Source organism: Podarcis gaigeae (genome assembly GCF_964106915.1).
Source record: "Podarcis gaigeae genome assembly, chromosome: 5".
NCBI lineage: Eukaryota > Metazoa > Chordata > Lepidosauria > Squamata > Lacertidae > Podarcis > Podarcis gaigeae.
This window is the reverse complement of record NC_139681.1, coordinates 31,884,482-31,905,748: the sequence shown is the minus strand read 5'-3', so window position 1 is coordinate 31,905,748 and position 21,267 is coordinate 31,884,482. Positions and strand designations below refer to the sequence as shown.

The window sequence follows — 21,267 nt, the reverse complement described above, 5'->3', positions numbered from 1 at the left end:
TATAGGCTATCAGTGGCTGCTACCCACAATGGAGGCTATGCTCTTCCTCCATGGGCCATGAAGGTGATGACCACAGTTGGAGACAGTGATGCTTCTGAATAGCAGCTGCTGGAAACAAGGAGGGAACTGTGCTCTTCTGCTTGCAGGGTTTCCCCCAGGCATCTTGGTTGACTGCTGTGAGAATAGGATGCTGGACTAGGTGGGCTACTGGCCTGATCCAGCGAGCTCTTCTTATGTTCTTACAAGATGCAGGGATACCACCAACCATGCTTTTCTGTAACAAGAAACGGCCCCTGCTTGTAGATATAGATATAGGTAAAGGTAAAGGGACCCCTGACCATTAGGTCCTGTTGTGACCGACTCTGGGGTTGCAGCGCTCATCTCGCTTTATTGGCTGAGGGAGCCGACGTACAGCTTCTGGGTCATGTGGTCAGCATGAATAAGCCTCTTCTGGCGAACCAGAGCAGCACACAGAAACGCCGTTTACCTTCCCACCAGAGCAATACCTATTTATCTACTTGCACTTTGACGTGCTTTTGAACTGCTAGGTTGGCAGGAGCAGGGACCGAGCAACAGGAGCTCACCCCGTCATGGGGATTCGAACCGCCAACCTTCTGGTCGGCAAGTCCTAGGCTCTGTGGTTTAACCCACAGCGCCCCCACATCCCACCGCTTGTAGATATAACTGAGTGCAATTTGTGACTCCTGTTGTAAATCACCATTTTTGAATATGTGGTGATGAATGAATAATGATAATAGTAGTAGTAGTAGTAGTAGGCTGATGATTATGATGCTATTTATAGGATATTAACGTCCTTGTCCAGAGTTCAATTTATAAGGAGTGTTCAGTGGAGTGCACTTAGCCAAGAAAGCATATTTCACTGAGGTGTGCCTAAGAACCCACTGGTCCATTTTTATCTTGTTTGTTTTCTTCTGTCTGTCAAGCACTGTGGAAAGTTGAGTATGGTCCTATATAAAGGACTTCTCAATTTGTGGCCTTCCAGCATTATACCTTTGGGCATTTAAGAAAACCTTTTATTTCCAATCCCTGGAGTTTCCTTTTATCCTGCAGTAAGATTGCATCTTCCTTTAATTCAATGGAGTTTAGTTTCAAAAAAAGGAAATGTTTTCAAAAACAGGCTACTTTCTCCCCCCCCCCACACCCTTTTCTCCAATTTATATATACATGCTGCATACCTAAAGCATTACTGAACCACCTGCTATGCTGAGTATATCTGAAGTTGCCAAATTTCATCATCCTTCCATTATTTCAGCAAATTCCCCTTTAATTGAATGCAAAATCCCTTTCAGTCCCAAAGCGCAGATAAGAACCTTTTTTTCTTTTTAAATTATTTTTTTAAAGAATGATTTGCATGAAATCCACTAACATGTCTATTGGCTTCTTTTGTGTGTGTGTGTTTTTTTAAAAAAACCAGCAACACATAGATTTGTTGCACAGTCATTTGCTAACACAAATTGGGACTGGGCAACAGATAGTCTTGTTAACAGGAGCAGCGTATCTAAATACTTCTGCATAGCACTGGAAATGAATGAATCACCTGCATAAATACACTCTGTATGTGTTAAGAGTGATGGGCTCCTGCAAAGCTGGTTAAAGGTCTCGGTTTCTAATTAAAAGTAATAATCATCGCATATTTTCCAGTTTGTTATTAAAAAAAAAAAGTGTCTCTGACTTTTCTCGCTCCATGTATAAATTGGGTTTGAATTGAGGTGCCAAAAAGGTTAAGCTGCAGAAATTGTTTAGAACTTTACACTCTCTCTGCAAAAGTGTTTGCATAGAGCATTAATATGAGATTCTGAAAGTTCCTTGCCCTCGTTTCACGTTACTTTGCATACATCCAAAAATGCTCAGTTTCCTAATTCACACCCATTGGGCATGTACAGGCATGCGAGTCTCCGAACCAGTTGATGAGGTTTTCTACCTCTGAACTTAGTCACGTACTCCTCTGCCAGAATACTTCCAGCTCTTCATTTCTGCCTCTGCCGTCTCTGCATTAAACACACCAAACCAGGGACTCAGAAGGAGCGTGGGAAGTTTCTGCAGATTGTCACACTGCTGGTCCATCTAGCCTAGCACTATGCTGGAGTGTCATAGTTTGCCTTTGAGTACTGGGATTTTCTTCAACCAAAATCTAGCACAGGGTACCCTGAATCATATGGGGACCAAGGCACAGTGGGCAGGAGAGGTTTAACCCTTTGCCACCGCCACAGTCCTGACCAGAAGGTCCCCACCTCACCTTGTGCTGACAATTTGGAATGGGAAGAAAGCCCCCAACTCTACAGAGCCACCTCCAACTCTTTGGCTTGGTCCCACTGGTCAAAGTCAACTATGTGACAGATCCCACACCTAATTATCTGTATTACCTGTGCTCCAGACCGCGACTGTATGTAGCTTACTGTCCAAACCAAGAGTCTCATCTGATGCTCCACCAGCTTTTGCCACTGTTCCCACCCACAGCTATCATTGACCATGAAGGAAAGTGGTCCACAAGCTGAAAGGGATGCTTTACCCTTTGGCCTACACTGACTGGCAGCATCTCTTCGGGGTTTCAGGCAGTCTTTTCCATCCTTATCTGGAGATGCTGGGAGACTGAACACACAGCTTTCTAAAGGCAAAGCATGTGTTCTTCCATTGAGCTACTGAGTTCGCCAGATTGTTTAACTTCCCTCTCTACTCTCAGATGCCTTAAACCTGTTTCATTTATTCCATCTCCAACAGGGCACCCAGGGCATGTTTATGCAGGAGTAGGGATGGCTCCACCTGTTTCTAGTCCATGTCAGTTTCACATGTGTCCTGACAAAGTCTGCCTGTCCCATTTCTACACCAACCTTTGATGATTTAATTTACTTACCTATTTAAAAGGAAGAAGCTTGAGTAAAGCTTGGTGCACGAAGGCGGGAGTTTGGTGTCTGAATGGTACATCAAGGCTATGGGGAAAGGCCATAGCAAAGGAGCAGGACACCTGTTTTGCATGCAGAAAGTCCCAGGTTCAATCCCCAGCATCTCCAGGTAGGACTGGGAGAGACTGCTCCCTGGAGAGCCATTGTCTGTCAGTGGAAACATTACTGAGCTAGGTGGACCAGTGAAAGGCAGCTTCCTATCACAGAACTGTTGAGTTGGAAGGGACCACGAGGAGAATCTAATCCAACTCCCTGCAGTGCAAGAATCTTTTGCCCTACAGGGTCTCGAACCCATGACCTTGAGATTAAGAGTCTCATGCTCTACCAACTGGGCTCAGTACTGGAGGGACACCTTTTGACATCTGGAATACTGGAGGGACACCTCTTCAAGATAGCAAAATAGCTGCTCAAAGAGTCCAGGGAATTTTATATTGTGACCAGATGCATTACTTGGGATTCACGATGCTCCCTGTGCAACCTTGGATGTTTAGGCACTGGGACTTGTGCAATGTATGTCCCTGCAAACCTTATGAAGACCGGGAGATGATGGAAATAAAGAGAAAACCCTCAGGGACAAGGCAGAAGACCTTGTGGGAGAGTGGAGTTATATATGCAGAATATATATTGCCAACAAATTGCCGTTCAGTTCAATTAAACTGGTACCACAAGCCAATTGCATTAGGATATGCCTAATTAGGAAACTGAATCCATTTGATTTGGGAGAAGTGTAGGGGAAGTGTTGAGTGGAGACTACTTGGTCGTAATATGCTTCCTACAGCAGAACCCTCCATACTACGCGAGTGGAGTTATGGAAGGAAGCCATGCTACTCAAAAGGGAATGGACTTGCTGCTGCAATTGCCATATTGGCCCACCTCTGGTAACTTTGCTAAGTGCCCCCCCCCCTTGATTTCCCTATCCAGTAGCATGAACAGCTTTGGCTATGTTCACCCACTGAGAAAGCAGCTTCCCTCCTCCATCATCTCCTCCTCCTATTACATTTTGTTTGTTTGGAGGGTGTGTTTCTCCTTCTGAAAAAAAAGAGAGAGTTGTACTTGTTGCCTTGATCCAATTCCTCTTTACAGGGAGATAAAGATCCTGTCTGGCGCCTGGGTTTCAAATCTGCTCCTTGATTATCTGCAGACGCCCTGGTAGAAGAGCCCGAGGCAGCAGATAAAGAAAGAAGGAAGGCATTCTTCAGGCCCACAGCCACAGCCAGTCTCCCCCCCCCCCCATGGCCTGTCTGCTCTGCTCGCTGGGGCAGGACAAAACCCTACTGGGATGTATTAATGCCGCTACTGTGGTGAGGGGCGGGGAGTTCACCTCTGTTAGAAGGAGCAGTTTTAACCGGCTTCACCAGCGGTGATCGAAACGGGGTGGAATGAGAGGACAGCAATCCTGGGGAAGGCCTAGGTGGGATGAATGCCTTTATTAAGCACAAAAGACGCCCCTTGAAGCATTCCCCCTCCCTCATCAAATTAAGTTGTGGAATGAAGGCAGAAGAAAAGTGTAACACTGTCCAGTTTTCTCCTGCTGAGCCGTTTCTTCCATGATGGAATTGAGGAAACCAACGTGCTAATGAGAGACAGCTGCTGGACTGCTTGCCGTCAGTGCAGGGACTTCAGATCTGTCGGGCCGAGAGGGGCCTTTTGGGTACCCCCACCCCATTGCGTGGTGTAAATCTCAGAGAGGAAAGCTGGAGAGCAAATGCAAGGTTGTTGCAGCGAGGAAGTCAAGAGGGAGAGATGATTGTACGGGCAATAGTTGCTCACTTGCTCATGGGGCTTCCAAATGGCGAATCTCAACAATGTGGTGAAAGCTGCTCAAACCAGTTTGCAGTTTTGTGGGTTTGGTTTGGTTCCCTTGAAGTCGGACCAAAATAAACGAAGCCAGCAATGTAATATTTAGGCTTTCTCTGAGGCTTTTCTTTCCCTCTTTGTATGCGAGAGAGACTAGTGTGAACACAGGAGTCTTTTGTTGAGTCAGACTGTTGGTCAGTCCAGCCCGATACTGTCTGTTCTCCTTGTTCATGGTTCTTTCAAAGTCAGAGTTGCAGAAACTATTACTCTCCAAGTGAGGTTGAGCTCCAGCTCTCATCAGCCACAACCAGTGGCTCAGGATGATGGGTGCTAGAGTCTGGCAGCAGCCAGAGGAGCCCAGCACCCCTGAGATTTCCCTCTCAAAGACCACATAAAGCATGCATCTTTCCCAACCCCTGTTCCCCCCAAATTCAGGGCTAACACTGCAGGCAAGGAATAGAGTGCCATTCTAACCAAAGCCAAGGTGGAGCTGGTTTTTAAATACATTGTAATTCAGCTTCCAGGAGTTGTAAAACTCAATCGCATCTTCATGCTGGGTAAATAAACACCAGGCACAGAGGCTGCAAGTCCAGGCCAGTCTGTATATATTTTCACTGCATCATCTGCTGTAGGGCAAAGTGCTGAGCCAGGCTGGCAGGCCCTTCCCTGGCCTTGCCCTGGCTGTGCGCAGAGTCCTGACCCATTAACTGTGCTGTGCTATTTAAAGCCCATACAGTTCTGTTCCCTGCAGCAAAGGGAGCCTTTCTCTCCCCCCCCCACCCACCGCTCACCGCTGCTCATTTGCATATTAATAACTAGAATGCTTTTCCAGCTCCAAGTACTTCATTGCAATGGTAAATATTGGAACTTGCAAGGAATGATCTGAACCGTTGTTGTCACAGCCCCATCTCTAACCCCACCCCACCCCATGCATAGCTTAAGAAACAGTGTCAAATTATTTATTGTTAAGTCTCTCTCTGCATGTCGATCTCTTGATGAAAAGGTGGGAATGGGTGGCATGAATCCTTAAAAGCTCCAGTAGAAATATTTTCCCCACACCTTGCTTATTCAGATTTCAACTCTTGGCCATCAAGCTGCGCTCTAAACTCTATGCAGCTCCCCCCTTCAACCGTGGGTTGGTGTGCTCTCCCCATCTTCTAGCGAAGGCTGGGTGTGCTGTACTGATTTTCCCCTGAAAGAGCCTTTGTGGGTTGGGTATCGTGTGTTGTCCCTTTTCAGCCTTGCCCCTTCTTGATGTGGCAGATGGACAAAATCCAGCTCAGATTTCCAAATCCTTGTGGGCGGGTAAGAGGACCAATGGAAGCACTTTGTAGGCACACTGGATCTTGAGAAGCGTGGGTGTTTGAAGGCCATCTGTTTTCATCTCCTGCACCCGGACTACCGACAACGCAAGCTAAAGGAGAGGAGGATATTTTCCCTCTACCCACCCCACCCCTAATGGTTGCAATTTGCTTCCCAGAGAAAACCTCTGTGACATTTGGGAAATTGTCTCGGAGCCAGGTTGTTGTTGTCGTAGTAAAGAAATGCTGGGCATGCCTTTTTAATGTTTGTTCATTTTTGATTCTTAAGCGTTCTTTGCTTTAAATGAATATTTATGTAACCCTTGATAAAAAGAATGCCTTGAGCTTCTTTCAGTTTCTTATTCCACCTGCAATACAGCTCCATCCAGCGAAGCCTTGAAGCAGTTTTGCGAAGTACCTATGTAGCAAAGATGAATATATTTTTGCTTAAATTGCCACCGTTCCGCTGGTGCACAAAAGAACCTGCCAGCAAAAGTGTGTAGCAGTAGCCTAAGTTTGGAGGGGGCAGCAGGTTTTGAGGGTATCCCTATTGTTTACTGTTTGCCACAATCACTTGTACCTCTGGGCTTCTCAGACAATGGGGGTGACACACCTCCTCAAGCCCCCCGTACTAACAGGGATGAGGATCTGGTGACCCTACAAATGTTTGCACTCCAGCTCCCCATCAGCCGCAGCTAGTATAGTATAGCCAGTGGTCAGGGATGATGGAAGCTAGAACCCAGCAACACCCAGAAGGCTGTAACTGTGCCATCCCTGCTATACTGACTCTCACATATTCCTCTTCAAGCAACAGAAAGCCCTTTTGGCCATTCAGTTCAAAGCTTTTCATGTCATATCTTTGCCCCATGACCATTGCTCCCCACTCGCCCTACCACCGTCAGCTACAAATCTCTGGTGGTCTTAAATGGTTGGACCTGTTCTCCCTCCCTCTCCTTTAGGCCTAGAACACCTGCTTCCAGTACACAGTTCTTTCTCTTTCCCTTTGATCCCCAAAGCCTACTTCTTTGACCACTCTTCATCCTTTTAGTCATCTTCATCCACAACTTGGTCACATCCACACCAAGCATTTAAAGCACATTTACAGCCATGGCTTTCCTCGAGGAGTCCTAGGAGCTGGGAATTGTCATCTGGGAACTGTAGCTTTGTGAAGTATCTCCTCCCAGTTGTCAGCAGCTCTTAACAAATGACAGTTCCCAAAATTCTTTGCGGGAGCCCATAGCTGTTGAAGTGCTTCAGATAAGTGATGTGGTCTGCACACAATTGTTCTTTTTCATCCCTTCTTTATCCTCGTCTCCTCTTCCTCTCTCCTGTTGTTGTCTATATTGTTTAAGTTGAGGTTGTAAGCTCCTTTAGGACAGGGCTTTCCCTAATCTTTTGCTTATGTTGAGGTATTTTTAATCCATTTTTAGTTATTTTAACTTTTGTATGTTTTGAAGTGTGGCTGTGAATTTTTCATCAATTTTATTGTTTTATCCTTTTGTAAACCCACTTTGAGTTTGTCTGTGTGTTTGTTTTTACAATCAAGTGGCATATATATATATATATGTATTTGAAATAAATAAACAATGTTACTTTGTGCATTGATATAAATCAATCATAATTATAATATAATGCCCTACTGTGAAATAAACTCTTTCCTATCTGAAGCATTTATGAAGACTGGATATTGCATTTATGGAGTTTGAGGGTTTGTAGCACATGTTGCCTGTTTTAGACAGATGTCCCAACATGTGAATATTTTAAATAAAACGTTATTTGATGAGCATCCACAGAATGAGACTCTGCAACCAACCACCTCAAAAAAAACACCCCAAGTTATTAAGTTTACTCATTTGGGGGCCAAGATTATATATAGATAGATAGATAGATAGATAGATAGATAGATAGATAGCTTAAATCCTATTGATTTGCCCACCGTGTTGTTGCTTGTTGCCTAGAAAGAATGTTTCTTTATAGCACCAAAGTCACCAATGAGGCCTTCAAGTTAACCCTAGGCTGCAGAGCATTGTTGCAAGCCCATCTTGCATCCCTTGCCAAAGACTACTTCTTTTATCCCTCTTGAAAACAACTTACGTTCTGTCCAAATAGGAGGGAAAAACTTATGTGTTATGGCAGGACACCTTCCTCTGAGACAGACTGCAAACATACATGGTCTCTGGTTTCCGGTGTGCTTTCTTGTGACGCTTCCTGGCATTAATATTTGATACTGTTTCCTGGGATGAATATTCAAGATATACAGACCCTCTGTCCTCCCCATCTCCCCCTGCCCCCTCCCCCCAAAAAATAAGTTGGAAACAAAATCGTTTTTTATGACTTCCTGGAGCTGCTGTTTGATGCAGTTGGACAGCAGTGGGTCAGGAGCAAAGGGCTGATGGCCTTCTGATTGCCTGCCTCCACATATCTCTCCCCTTTTAGGTCGTAAATATAAAACCATTGCTTGAAAAACAAAATGGTCATTAAGCTGTCAGCAGGCTCCGGCTCAGAAGATCGTAAATGTTTCTCCTTAGCAGCAGTTTTGCCTTGGCCCTGGGATTTAGGTGCCTCTGCATCCTGGAAAAAGCCATAGCATCTTCCTTCAAGGCCGAGCGAATGGAGAGAGGTACTTGGACCTATCAGATGCTGGGGTTGAGCTCCACCACTGCCATGGATGGGTTGCTGCTTGTCTAAAGCCCCACAGAATACCTCTCTCAACTAGTGATGACCCCGTCATCATTAGCAACTTCCTTGTCAAGTTACAAGGCCAACCGGGACAAAAAGTTCATTCCATTTTTTTTACTACGAAATTTCAAACTAACTCTGCGTTTGAGCATCACCAAAGTGCATGTTAAGAATATTTTGGCAGGTGTAATACGATCATGGCACGTCCTTTATGGCTGGTATCACATGTGCATTATTTACAATAGTTGATACGCATGGAGCAGGAGCAATGGGTGGAGGCAGTGGTTACTGAAGCAGACCGAACGTCATCAACAAAAATGCCTGTTTATTCATTGCAGGAATCTGCATGTTGCTGATGCTGTTGAGAAAGCTAAAGGGTTAAAGTAAAACCATTCCACGTGCCTTGCAAATGGTACATTTTGAATTTCGTTCAGGCAGCAGAAAACAGGCAAGCATGCACAAAGGTGGTAGAATTTGGCCACTGAGTCCTGCCCACCATACACATCACACGAATACAGGAAATATAACTAACAATTATAGAATCATAGAATCATAGAGTTGGAAGAGACCACAAGGGCCATCGAGTCCAACCTCCTGCCAAGCAGGAAACACCATCAGAGCACTCCTGACCTATGGTTGTCAAGCCTCTGCTTAAAGACCTCCAAAGAAGGAGACTCCATCACACTCCTTGACAGCAAATTCCACTGTCAAACAGCTCTTACTGTCAGGAAGTTCTTCCTAATGTTTAGGTGGAATCTTCTTTCTTGTAGTTTGGATCCATTGCTCTGTGTCCGCTTCTCTGGAGCAGCAGAAAACAACCTTTCTCCCTCCTCTATGTGACATCCTTTTATATATTTGAACATGGCTATCATATCACCCCTTAACCTCCTCTTCTCCAGGCTAAACATGCCCAGCTCCCTTAGCCATTCCTCATAAGGCATCGTTTGAATTAATCTCAGTTTGAATTGCAAAAAGTATTAAAAGTTTGTTGCACCAAAAGTCAGGGCTTTTTGAGAATTAGGTACCTACTTAGATCCGTGTTCTTCAACCTTGGGTCCCCATATCTTGCTAGACTACAGTTCCCCCCAGACCCAGCTGGTTTAGCCAGTGGTCATGGATGATGGGAGTTGTAGTTGAACAACATATGGGAACCCAAAGCTGGGCAGCAGTGTAGTAGATTAATCTTATGAACTAATTTTGAGTTACATCAGTGTCTGAACCCTTAATCTTCAGTTCCCCATCTGAAAAATGGGAAGCAACACTGACCTGGCTCTTGGGAATGTTGTGGGGGATGGACAAGGCATTGAACCTAGGAGAGCTTGCAGATGAATGTTACTAACTTTACAGATAAGTAGGGCAAGTAGGCTGTTCAAAGGCCCAGCTCTTCCCAATGGAGAAAGGGAAAATGGATATTTGTTACTGTCTGTATCTATCAATAAAGACCCAACCACCCCCTTCCAGTTTACATTTCCACTTCCATCTGTATGAAGGGCCACAACTGCTGTGCCTGTAACACGTAATGACTCTGTGATGCAGCTTCTAGCACTGACACTTTTAGTCACGATGATCTGAAGCTTCACTGAGTACTGAAATCCAGATAGGCTTGAAGCATTGCTAAGGGATAGTACTTAATGTTTCTCTCTGCAGGAGCAAGGTCTGAGGTTTCTTTGCAGAGAACAACTAGCTCAAGGGACAGCCTGTCCTTGAGGTTAAGCAACCGAGTGGCACTTGTTTCCAGGATGCTTTTCTCTGTGAGATCGAGGCCTCTTGTATAAGGAGCAATTGTTGATTCCCCCCCACCCTGCACAACTTGGGATTCTTTCCTGCCTTGCAGGCAGGAAAACCCTCCTGGTTTGTGGTTGTTCCATGTTCTCCTGCCAAACATGTCTGCCCATAAAACTATTATGTTTGCAAATATGGGGGGAATAATAGATTTATCATTCACTTTCCCTCCCTCTCCTTTCTCTTTTTATTAAAACACAAAAAATAGCAGTGTCATTGCAGCCAGACCCCATTTTAGATTGGGTTTCAGCCCTACAGCGGGAAACGATTCATTAGTTGTCTCTGTTACCAATATGGTTTCAACCATGCAGCCCAATGCTGAGCATGTTTCTGTGGACTTTACTCACAAGTAACGATTGCCGCAATGAGTGTTGTGCTTGCATGCTGAATTAAAAGGGAATGCCTATCGAAACATCCCCCTCCTATCTCTGTTCCTTTCCTCCTCAGGATCGGTTCAGAAATTTCTATGGCTGCTGTTGCCTCCCTACACTCTGTAATGATGGCTTTGGCTTTCTTAATAAAGTTTTTAGTGCCTGTGTTAGAGTGATAAAGGATACTAGAAACTGAAATTAGATTAGTTCTTCCTAATTACAGTGAGTTTGGAGCTCTGGGTTATATGTATGCAAGCAAGCAGGGGGAGAAGCTGGGGGATGAAGAGGCTGAGAAGATGGAACATTTAATGGGAACTTGATTTCCGAATCTGTTTAGGGTTTTTACGGTCTTGTAAGTAATTACGACAGGCAGCCTTCACTTACTTATTCTGTGCAAGGAGAGGTGGGAACCAAAAGCAAGGGCACAGAATCCTGGCATCACGGCGCTTTATTAAGTTTATTACTAATAACTTGGCTCTGCCGCTCATAACTTTCTGACATATGGAAATTAGGGAACCATTCGGATAAGTAAGGAAGACCGATAAAGTGTTTGCATCAAAGGAAAACTTCCCATGGGGAAGTCTTGTCTTGTCGCCTGTCTGTACAGTTTGCCAAAGCGGTATTATCTTCCTGTCTACTTAATGGTTAATTATTTACAGGTATCTTGCAATGATGTTCCTCTGCTTCCCGTGGAGAGATTTAAGGCTCCTCCCATGCTATAGTCATTGGATCCTGAATTGGCTCACGATGGAGTGGCTACAACTCAAAATTATCTGACCAAAGTGTAACTAATTAGCCACACGACATGTGGCCAGATGGTGACTTGGGTAGATTTTGGGCGTAGGCAAGGCCAAGTGTTCAAGAGACATTGAAAGCAATCTGCCCTATGCTAGAAATGCAAAACAAGATGGATGAATATAGACAGCTGTGTGCCAAGGGATAAAAATGCCAAGTGACAAGGAGAATTTTTACCAGACTTCCACTCCAGAGCAGAAATGCTGAGGACCAGTGGAGTGTTAAAATTCTTCTCGCCCCTTGGCAAGCGGTTGTGTGTGCAATGCAGGGTGCGATAAATGTGCAGCTGGAGGGACAGGTGTAGATGATCACTCCAGGTTTTGCTGAGTAATTGCCCACAAAATTACGATTTGCCAACTGTGTTCTGATAAATCCTGGGCAGCCTTGAAGGTTTATAGCAGCGGTAGCTGAATGAGAATAGCTGGCATGATGGACAGGTTTTCCTGGGAAGAGAGCTTGCCAAGCACTCCCATTCTTCCTAAGCCACACTCTTTTGAGTTCAAGCAAGACAGAGGCAAGGCTCAACAAGGCCCGAGGAATGTTCCATCTGAACTGAGGGTGCACCCCAGAATATATAAGAGCCTGCTAGATGAAGCCCAAGGATCCATCTAGCCTAGCATCCTGCTCTCTCGCAGTGGCCAATCAGATGCCTAGAGGAAGCCTGAACGTTAGACCCGAGTGCAACAACACTCTTCCCCATCTGTGATTTCCTGCAACTGCATGCTGCCTCCAGCAGTGGAGGTACAACAGTGCCATCATGGCTGGTAGCCATTGATAGCCTTGATTCCTATGAAATTGTCTAGCCCTCTGTTAAAGTTGGTGTCCATCACTGCCTCCTGTGGAGCTGAATTCTGTGATTTAGATATGCACTGTGTGAAGTAGATCCTTTTTGTCTTTGCCGCATCTTCTACTGTTCATCGGACATCTCCAAGTCCTAGTGCTATGGAAGAGAGAATCCATAATCATCTGTAACATGTCTAGGCTTCATAGAATGGGAAAAAAAATGTCTAGGTGGCAACCGATTTACTTTCAGATAATGAATAGGGCTAGATGAGCAACCACAGGGCCATTCATAGCTAGATCCTAGGCCAATTTAGGCTTTTGAAAGAATGATGTGAAGGAAGCCAGGGTGACTCCTTGGATGTAATGGTATTCCTGAGGTGACAAGACAGAAGTGCTGCAGCAGGAAGCTCAGGTACCCACAATTAAGCACTTAAGAAAATAATGGCCATCATATGCATCACATTAAAATAACTAACTAAAGAAGTTGAAGCTTCTCTTGTTTTATTAACCCGAAAGAGGAGGGGGAGAGGAGACAGATTTTATGCACGGCAATGGAAAGGTAAAATGACTTAATTAAGGATGATGTGCTCTGGGATGGGGTTTCTGCTGCGTGGTTCCCTCCCCTAGGTGCATGCATGCACACTTTTCCCCAGGAAGGCCAGCAGTGATTGCTTTGCACAGCTGTTCTGGAGCTTCCTCTCTCTGCTGTTACCTGCAAAAAGAAGCAAGTTAAAAAAAACAAAATACAACAACTCAGGAGTGGTCCACAGAAGGGGACATTGGAGTACAAGCAGAAGGCACCCGTTGAGTTGGGACACTGTAATTGCCAAATGGCTGTAAAGTGGGGCCAGTTTCTTAACTGCACAGAGTTCAGGACTTTAGTTTGTTCTCTTTCTGCAATGGCAACAGGTGTGCAGTGACAAGAAACAGAGAGGTGTTGCTTCTTTAATATTTCCGCACCCATGCAGAAATGGGCCTCTGGAAGTCTTAAGTTTTTCCCTGGTGATCAAAAATGATCATAAGGACTAGGTCTATAGTTGGGATTTTGTAGTTGCAGCAGCTTCCCATGCAATCTTGCAACCAGAGGGAAAGAACACTTTATTTAAAATATTTCTGTTCTGCCCTTCATGTTTCCAAGGCAGCTGACAAAACTAAGATAAAACTCAGGAATCAAAGCAAGTCATAATTTGGTTACAGCATGTTAAAACAATGCATTAAAAAGCCTGGGATAATGAATCATGGGTTGTTCCGCTAAAACTGTTCACATAGTTAAAAACTATTTCTTGTACATACCCTCCCAAATCAAGACCAGATTTTCAAATTGCTAATATGCTACAGTGAGAGCCACTGTGGCAAAAGGGTTAGAGTGTTGATCTAGGACCTGGGAGAGCAGGGTTTGAATCACCACTCAGCCATGAAATTCATTGGGTGACCTTGGGCCAGTCACCGCCTCTTAGCCTAACCTACCTCACAGGGATGTTGTGAGGATGAAATGGGGAGGAGGAGAACTGTGTACACCACATTGAGATCTTTGGAAGAAAAAGGTGGCATATAAATGTAATAAATAGGGTGGCATATAAATTAAAATGAAGGAGGAGGAGGAGGAGGAGGAGGAGGAGGAGGAGGAGGAGGAGGAGGAGGAGGAGGAGGAGGAGGTGGTCAGGTGGTGGGGATAGGGGGGATTGGGTCTTAAGGCTCCTTTTATTATAAAACTCCCAGGCAGTGGGATTTAGATAGTTATTTTTAATATATCAGGCTACATAGATTTCTCCACACACACACTGACTCCATAAACAAGTGCTGGAAAACATCGTACAGTGGTACCTCGGGTTAAGAACTTAATTTGTTCTGGAGGTCTGTTCTTAACCTGAAACTGTTCTTAACCTGAAGCACCACTAATGGGGCCTCCCGCTGCCGCCGCGCCGCTGAAGCACGATTTCTGTTCTCATCCTGAAGCAAAGTTCTTAACCCGAGGTACTATTTCTGGGTTAGCGGAGTCTGTAACCTGAACCGTATGTAACATGAAGCGTCTGTAACCCAAGGTACCACTGTATTCAACTTTAAATTATTCTCACCACCATAATCCGTGTGGATTTTCAGTTTGCAACATGATGTTAATTCTTCCAAAAGAATCAACCCAGAAATACTCCCATCGTGAAAATGATTTGTCAGAAGCGGCTTCTAACTAAGCCTCCAACTTGTCAATCGAGTTGAACTTTTTCCTTCAGTGACTTTGTAGGGACCGCTGACCACAAGCCTGTATTTTAAAACGGGTGGATCAGAAAAGACCTGTTAGAGAGTCTCCATTACCTCTGGTGGGATTATACATTTGTTCTAGCGCTTTGTCCCAGCTAGCTTTACATGTCCCAAGAGCTCGCACCACTTCCTGTGGAGGCCGTTTCCATTGTGCGTTGACAGACATGTGTGACCTAATAAATTGAAAGGTTCTCTACAATGGAGCTAAAAAGAAACAGCCTCCGTCTCCTGGCTTGCATTGTTCTTTATAATCAGCTTGGCATTTCATTTTAGAGGAAAAAAATAAAATGCATATATTTAGGCAGGGATTTGCAAAGTGCCTGCAGACTTTAGACATTGAAATCCCATTCACATGGTGCTCTATCCACTCCCTTCAGTATCTCCTGGAAAATTCTGATCTTTAAGTCTTTAAAAGCATCAGTAATCCATCTGTTCTCTCGGTAGCGTGTTAGCAGTCACTGTTTCAATTTGTTGTGTTTTACTAAAGCTCCTTCTCCTCTGGTTTGTAGTCTGGTGCAGCTCTTTTCTTCATTCTGCCCCTCCACCCAAAAATAAATCCTTTCTTGTGTACATACACACTAACTCATTTGTAGTTGAAATGTGTGTTTTTTCTAAAGCTAGAATCTAAAGCTAGAAACAGCCTCGGTCCAGTATACCTGAAGGAGCATCTCCACCCCCATTGTTCTGCCTGGACACTGAGGTCCAGCGCCGAGGGCCTTCTGGCGGTTCCCTCACTGTGAGAAGCCAAGTTACAGGGAACAGGCAGAGGGCCTTCTCGGTAGTGGCACCCGCCCTGTGGAATGCCCTCCCACCAGATGTCAAAGAGAAAAACAACTACCAGACTTTTAGAAGACATCTGAAGGCAGCCCTGTTTAGGGAAGCTTTTAATGTTTAAGAGATTATTGTATTTTAATATTCTGTTGGAAGCCACCCAGAGTGGCTGGGGAAGCCCAGCCAGATGGGCGGGGTATAAATAAATTATTATTATTATTATTATTATTATTATTATTATTATTATTATTATTTCATCCTCACCCTCAACATTCCTCTTTCAGTCTAGGTTCTGCCGCCCCAACTAGTGCATGAGGTTACTACATATGCATTTGAAAATGATCCCCTTGATTAGGTTGTCCATGCCTTTTTGTTCCATTACATGGCCCAGGTGAATGAAGAACAAAGTGGTACTTGTAGCATACTCACAACATTATGGGTCAGGTGTGGGTTATACCCCTCTCCCATTGTGTACAGAATCAATCTGCAGTGAACTTTTCTTAAAGCACCCCCCCCCAAGAAACCATGGATTTGTAGTTTCTTAAGAGAGCTGGGAATAGTAGCTCTATGAAGGGACAAACTACAGTTCCCAGGGTTCTTTTGAGAGGGGTGCTTTTAATGTATGGTGTGTACACAGCCAAAGAGTCTGATGATGTGCATTTTCCCCCGGATTTGCCAGCTGCTAAGATTTGGAGAGAGCCCGTGTCAAGGGCTATAAAACCTCTTTTGTCTTAGAAGAGCTTGCCAGCTAGCCTGCAGTGCTAATACTCTGAGTATTGTAAACAGAAGCCTAAAGTAGCCATTGCCCTCACACATATGCAAGGCATTAACAAATGAACAGCAGGACACCAGATGTTCCGTTGTCCCGGCGAGCTGCTATCAGTTTGACACCTGTTGGGTCCAGCAGAGCTGTGGCTGAAGGAGCTGGAGAAAAAGAACCCCTTCGCTGTTAGGGAATGCAGAGCCTTAATCTCCAGATTTAAGAGGGAGTGGAAAACCTCTCCCACTTCAGAAAATAGATATGGGGGTGGGTGGTTCATTTCTAAAATGCTTTTAGGGAATTGATCCAACAAGGCTGATTTGAAATAATCTCGTCCTTTGTTCGATCTGCTGAATTGTTTGTAATTTGGTTTCCAATTTAAACGAAGCAAAGAGTGCATTACAAATCCCCCACTTTCTCCTTTGCCTCAGACTGTATAATTGGGATGTGCTCATAAGCCACAAGCAGTGATCATGCACCACACACATTAAGAAACAACACACATGGGTAGGATTGTTAGAGCGTCAGTGGCAGTTTGGTCCGTCACTTTCTTTGGCCTGTTCACTTTCAGAATTGTCAGAAACTTGCTCCTGCACTCATTGCAAACAGGCTTAGGTTTGTTTCAGTGCCATTCTCCTCTGTGCTGCTCTGCTGCACTCACTGTCCTTGGCCTCAGTTGTCTGTACGCTGCTTGTTTATACCGGAAACTGTTTTCCACCAGTTCAGATTCTTTGGCCACCTGGGCTTTGGCCACATCCACACCATGCATTTAAAGTGCATAGCTTTTCCCCCAAAGAATCATGGAAACTGTAGTTTTTTAAGGGTATTGGGAATGGTATCTCTGTGAATAGTAAACCACAACTCCCAGGGTTCTTTGGGGGGAGCCATATGCTTTAAATATATGATGTGGATGTCATGTTCTGACTGAAAGTACCTCTCCAGGGTCTTTCCTATTACTTTCTACTGGATAGAGTGTGTGTGTGTGTGTGTGTGTGTGTGTGTGTGTGTGTGTGTGTGTAATTTTGTCAGTGACATCATGGACATAATAACATACATTTCCATTGTCAATAAGACTTCGCAGCAGGAATGGTTCTCTAGATTAGGGATGGGGAACCTGTGGCCTTCCGGATGTTGCTGAACTCAAACTCCCATCAGCCCCTGTCAGCCTGGGCAAAGGCCAAGGATGATGGTAGTTGTAGTCTAGCAACTTTGAGAGGATGCCATGTCAGCTATCCCCATTCTAGATTCTGGCCCCAGTTGATTTCAGTTGCTGCTAATCCTCAGGCCCTTAGAACTACGGTACTTCAGACGTGTGACTTGACTTGATTAAATGGGTTATGTCTTCCTGTAGGAAATCAAGTGTATTTGTGAGGCTTCACACGAGGCAAGCCTGGCTTTACGTCATGGTTCGAATTGTGAGACAACTCAGTAGACTTTGTCTCGGAACCTGACTCTTGAGAAGAACAGATTGGCCCCAGTTTTGAAGGCAACTTGTCCATCTTGGCTCTCGCTCTTTGTGGAGCAGCTCGTATGTCCTGAACGCTGACAGTAAGCTGGCTGGCTGCCACCTGGGGATTCCCCTTACTGAAAGGGAATCCTCTGCGATCCGGATAAACCAGCTTGCTGGATGCTTTGTCCGCTGGGAACAGGCCCAAGAATCAGTGATGGTGTGTCTAAATGTTAAGAGCTAATGGAGATTAGCAAAACAAACAAACCCCTAAAGCTCTGCCCCCGGACCTTCTGGTCAGGATCTTCTCCTCCAAAGAAGGAAGTCGGGGGCAAACAAAGTAGAGGCCAACTCTTGACTTCCCCTTGCTGGCTGTTCTGACAGTCTGGGAGAGAGCTTTCCAAGAGGCTATCGCCTTCCCTGGGCTAAGGACTTTTATGGAGTGGAACCTGATGGCACAGTGTCTGACAATTCAAGATTTTGAAAGCACAATGAAGGTGTGAAATATGGAAGTTTTATACTATGAAGCCTGAAGTGAGTGCAGTCAAACCTTCCAAGTGTCCCTATTTTCCAGGGACAGCCCCACATTTATAGAAGCCGTCCCGGTTTCTGATTTGATCCCAGAATGTCCCGCTTTTCCTTAGGACGTCCCTATTTTCATCAGAGAAATGTTGGAGGGTGTGGAATCGGACATCTTGCTTTTCAAAAGTTATTGGCAGGGCTCTTTTCAGCAGGAACTCACTGGAACTCAGTTCTGGCACATCTCAGGTGGGCACCATTGCCATTCTAAGAGAACGAGGGAGGTGTTCACGGTGAGTCCCAGCACCTCTTTTTCTAAAAAAATAGCAAGGACACCCCTATTTTCATCAGAGAAATGTTGGAGGGTATGTGCAGTTTCTCTGGAGCCGGAGCCAAACAGCAGGAAGAGGCAATTAATTCTCATTCTGTCCACAGTCTGGCAATTGTTTGTAGTGATGTCTATGCAATTTCACACACATTTTCCTTACCAACCCTCATTTTTTGAAACTGGAATGTTGAAAAATCCAACACGCCCTACTAGGGTGTGGAGGGTATACAACGTCAGAGCTCCAAAGTGGAGTCACTGCGGTGCCACGGAATGAAAGATGGCCAATTCTGAGCTTAAGCACAGGCAGTTGTTCTACTGGGTGACTAGACCTGCCTGGTACTGGATCCTTCCCGCCTCCCCCACCGCAGTGCTACAGGTGCCCTTTGATTCCCTCCTCTCTGTCTTTTCCAGGCTGCTCCCTTCCCTGGATCTCTGCGGGGAGAACAGTTGGCTGGAGACCACTTTGCTACTGGTTTGGCAGGCCGCACAATCATCTCAATTAGCCATTAGTCACAGCTGCAGGCAAACCGGCTGCTCATCAGGGAGAATATGGGATTCTGTGAGGATAATACTGAGGGACAGCTTAAGAAATTAAGGTCATATGGGGGACAGTTTTGAAAGAGAAATTCCAGGAGAGTAGCTGCGTGGGAAGGGAGGATTTCTGAGGCAACTTAAGAGACTTAAGGCCTGTGCAAATTAGGCTTCCTACTCTGGTGGGAGTTTGGGGGTATGCAGGCCTGCTTTCCCGCCCCTTCTTGTTCCCTAAAAAGCTGGTGCTCCCCTTGTGGTGCTTCCTCTCCCATCCAACAGCAATTTCCCTGTGTCTTCATGGTCTGGTGTCTGAGATGTTTTCAAGGAGGGTGGTAGCTCTGCCCATAACTGAGAGCAGCTTCAGGCATTTTGTTGGCGTCTTCAGGGAATGCATGATGGGGAGTTGCAGGGATCGGTGCGCTAGCTCTGCTCCCCAGTCCAGACACCCTGCAACCAATGAAGGGGATCTGGCAAAGTGTGAGACACCTCTGTGATTACAGGGCAGTCCCCGCTTGAATGTAGTTATCCTCCACAAGATGGGAGACCACCAGAACAGTGATGTGTGAGTGGAGCCAGCACACCTGTCCCTGGGTGTGTTTACCCAGCATGCTAACTGAAGTTTGTTCCTCCTTCAGACACAAGCACACATAGAGGCTCTGCCTTCTCTGTTGTATGGGTCTGCAGTGTTGTAGAATGTATGTGTATATTGGGACCATGCCGATGGGAACCAATTGTTTGCATCTCTCTCCCCTCAGTTGTTACTCTTCCTCCTGATTGAGTGATGATCAAGCAGCCAGAGCCGTAGCTAGGTGATCTTGCACCCCTGGCAGAACCGTCCAGATTACGCCCCCTAGCCATGGACAAATTAGCTCTTCCTTCTGCCTATCCTCCAACACCCCACCCCTGTCCACCCATTCAATTCACCCTCTATTTAAAACCATTTCTTGTGAGGCAATAATCAACATTTATATTTATGGACATATTTTTAAGCTGATTTTCTGCCCCCAATCGTCTGCGCCCCTGGTGGGGGCCCACCTCACCACCCCCTAGCTACGGCCCTGCAAGCAGGGAAGATTCTTGCAATTCATTCCAGCCACAGCTGCTGTGGTATTGCTTTGCTTTGCATAGCTCAGTAGAGCCTGAGACTTGGGGTTGTGGGTTTGAGCCCCACGTTGGGCAAAGGATTCCTGCATTGCAAGGAGTTGGACTGGATAACCCGCATGGTCCCTTCCAACTCTACAACTCTGATGCTGTAGTACCCCAGGGAAAACCAATCCCGCACAACTGCACTTGCATGTGAAGAGAAGAACCATGGTGGGAATTAATGAAAGTGGGGATACAAAATGCATCCTGGCCCTTTCTCTTTCTTCCAGTTTCCTCAGTTCCTTGTATACATTAGAGAATGTCAGAAACAGAATACTGAGGTGTTTTGCCCAGCGTTCATGGGTGCGCACGAATTGTGCTAATACAAAGGCCATGTGCGAACCTTGCGTTCTTCAGAAGCCATAGTTAGAGCCGTCTGGGTTTATCGCAGAGGCACATATGTTTCTTGTATCCCATTACCTGCACCATTGCAATGATTTTAAGGCTGCTTGTCAAGGCGATGCATGTGGCTTGCCTCTCTCAGCTGGGCCACCGCAGAGCTGTCGCAATTGCCTGAAGCGTCCTGAGGGGTCCCTCTGGTTGCTACAGATATACCCTGTGCCTTTCATTCTCGTCTCCTGTGGGCTGTTGCTGGGATGAGTTATTTTAGAGGTGGGGGAAATGGATCCATTGTCGTTGGCTCCCGCAGCAATATGGCGGGGAGGGGGGAGTGATGTTGCCATTCACCTCTGCTGCTGTTTTGTGCATGAAAATGTTTCTGCAGGTGCAGGCAAGTGTGTGTTTATAGCCCAGTAGGCTTTCCAGTTTAGTGCAGCAAAATGAGAGCTTTTTGGTAGGGGGTGGGGAGTAACTGGGAATGGGAAGGGAAACCTTGTACGCTCCCAGGGCTCTCTTGGAAATTGCTCTGCTCTTTAGCTTAGGATATGGATAGTCCCTGTTGAAAAAGGAAAAAGGAAAATTAGCCACAAGCCTTGTGTAAAGCAGCATTTTCAGAGAAAGTAAAGTAAAGAGGGGAGAGGGGGAGGAGGGACACCAAACATTTGACAATACTGTTTCCCTGCCTAATTTGTAGAGACAACAGCAGGTATCTCAAGAACTACTGCTCTTGTATGTCTTGCAGCA

At 45.5% G+C, this 21,267-nt stretch overlaps 1 protein-coding gene across 3 annotated transcripts in view; it reads left to right on the top strand.

The window, feature by feature from the left end:
* UNC5B (unc-5 netrin receptor B) overlaps positions 1-21,267 on the top strand; it is a 159,937-nt gene that overhangs the window by 38,564 nt on the left and 100,106 nt on the right. The gene's annotated exons all lie outside the window — the stretch shown is intronic.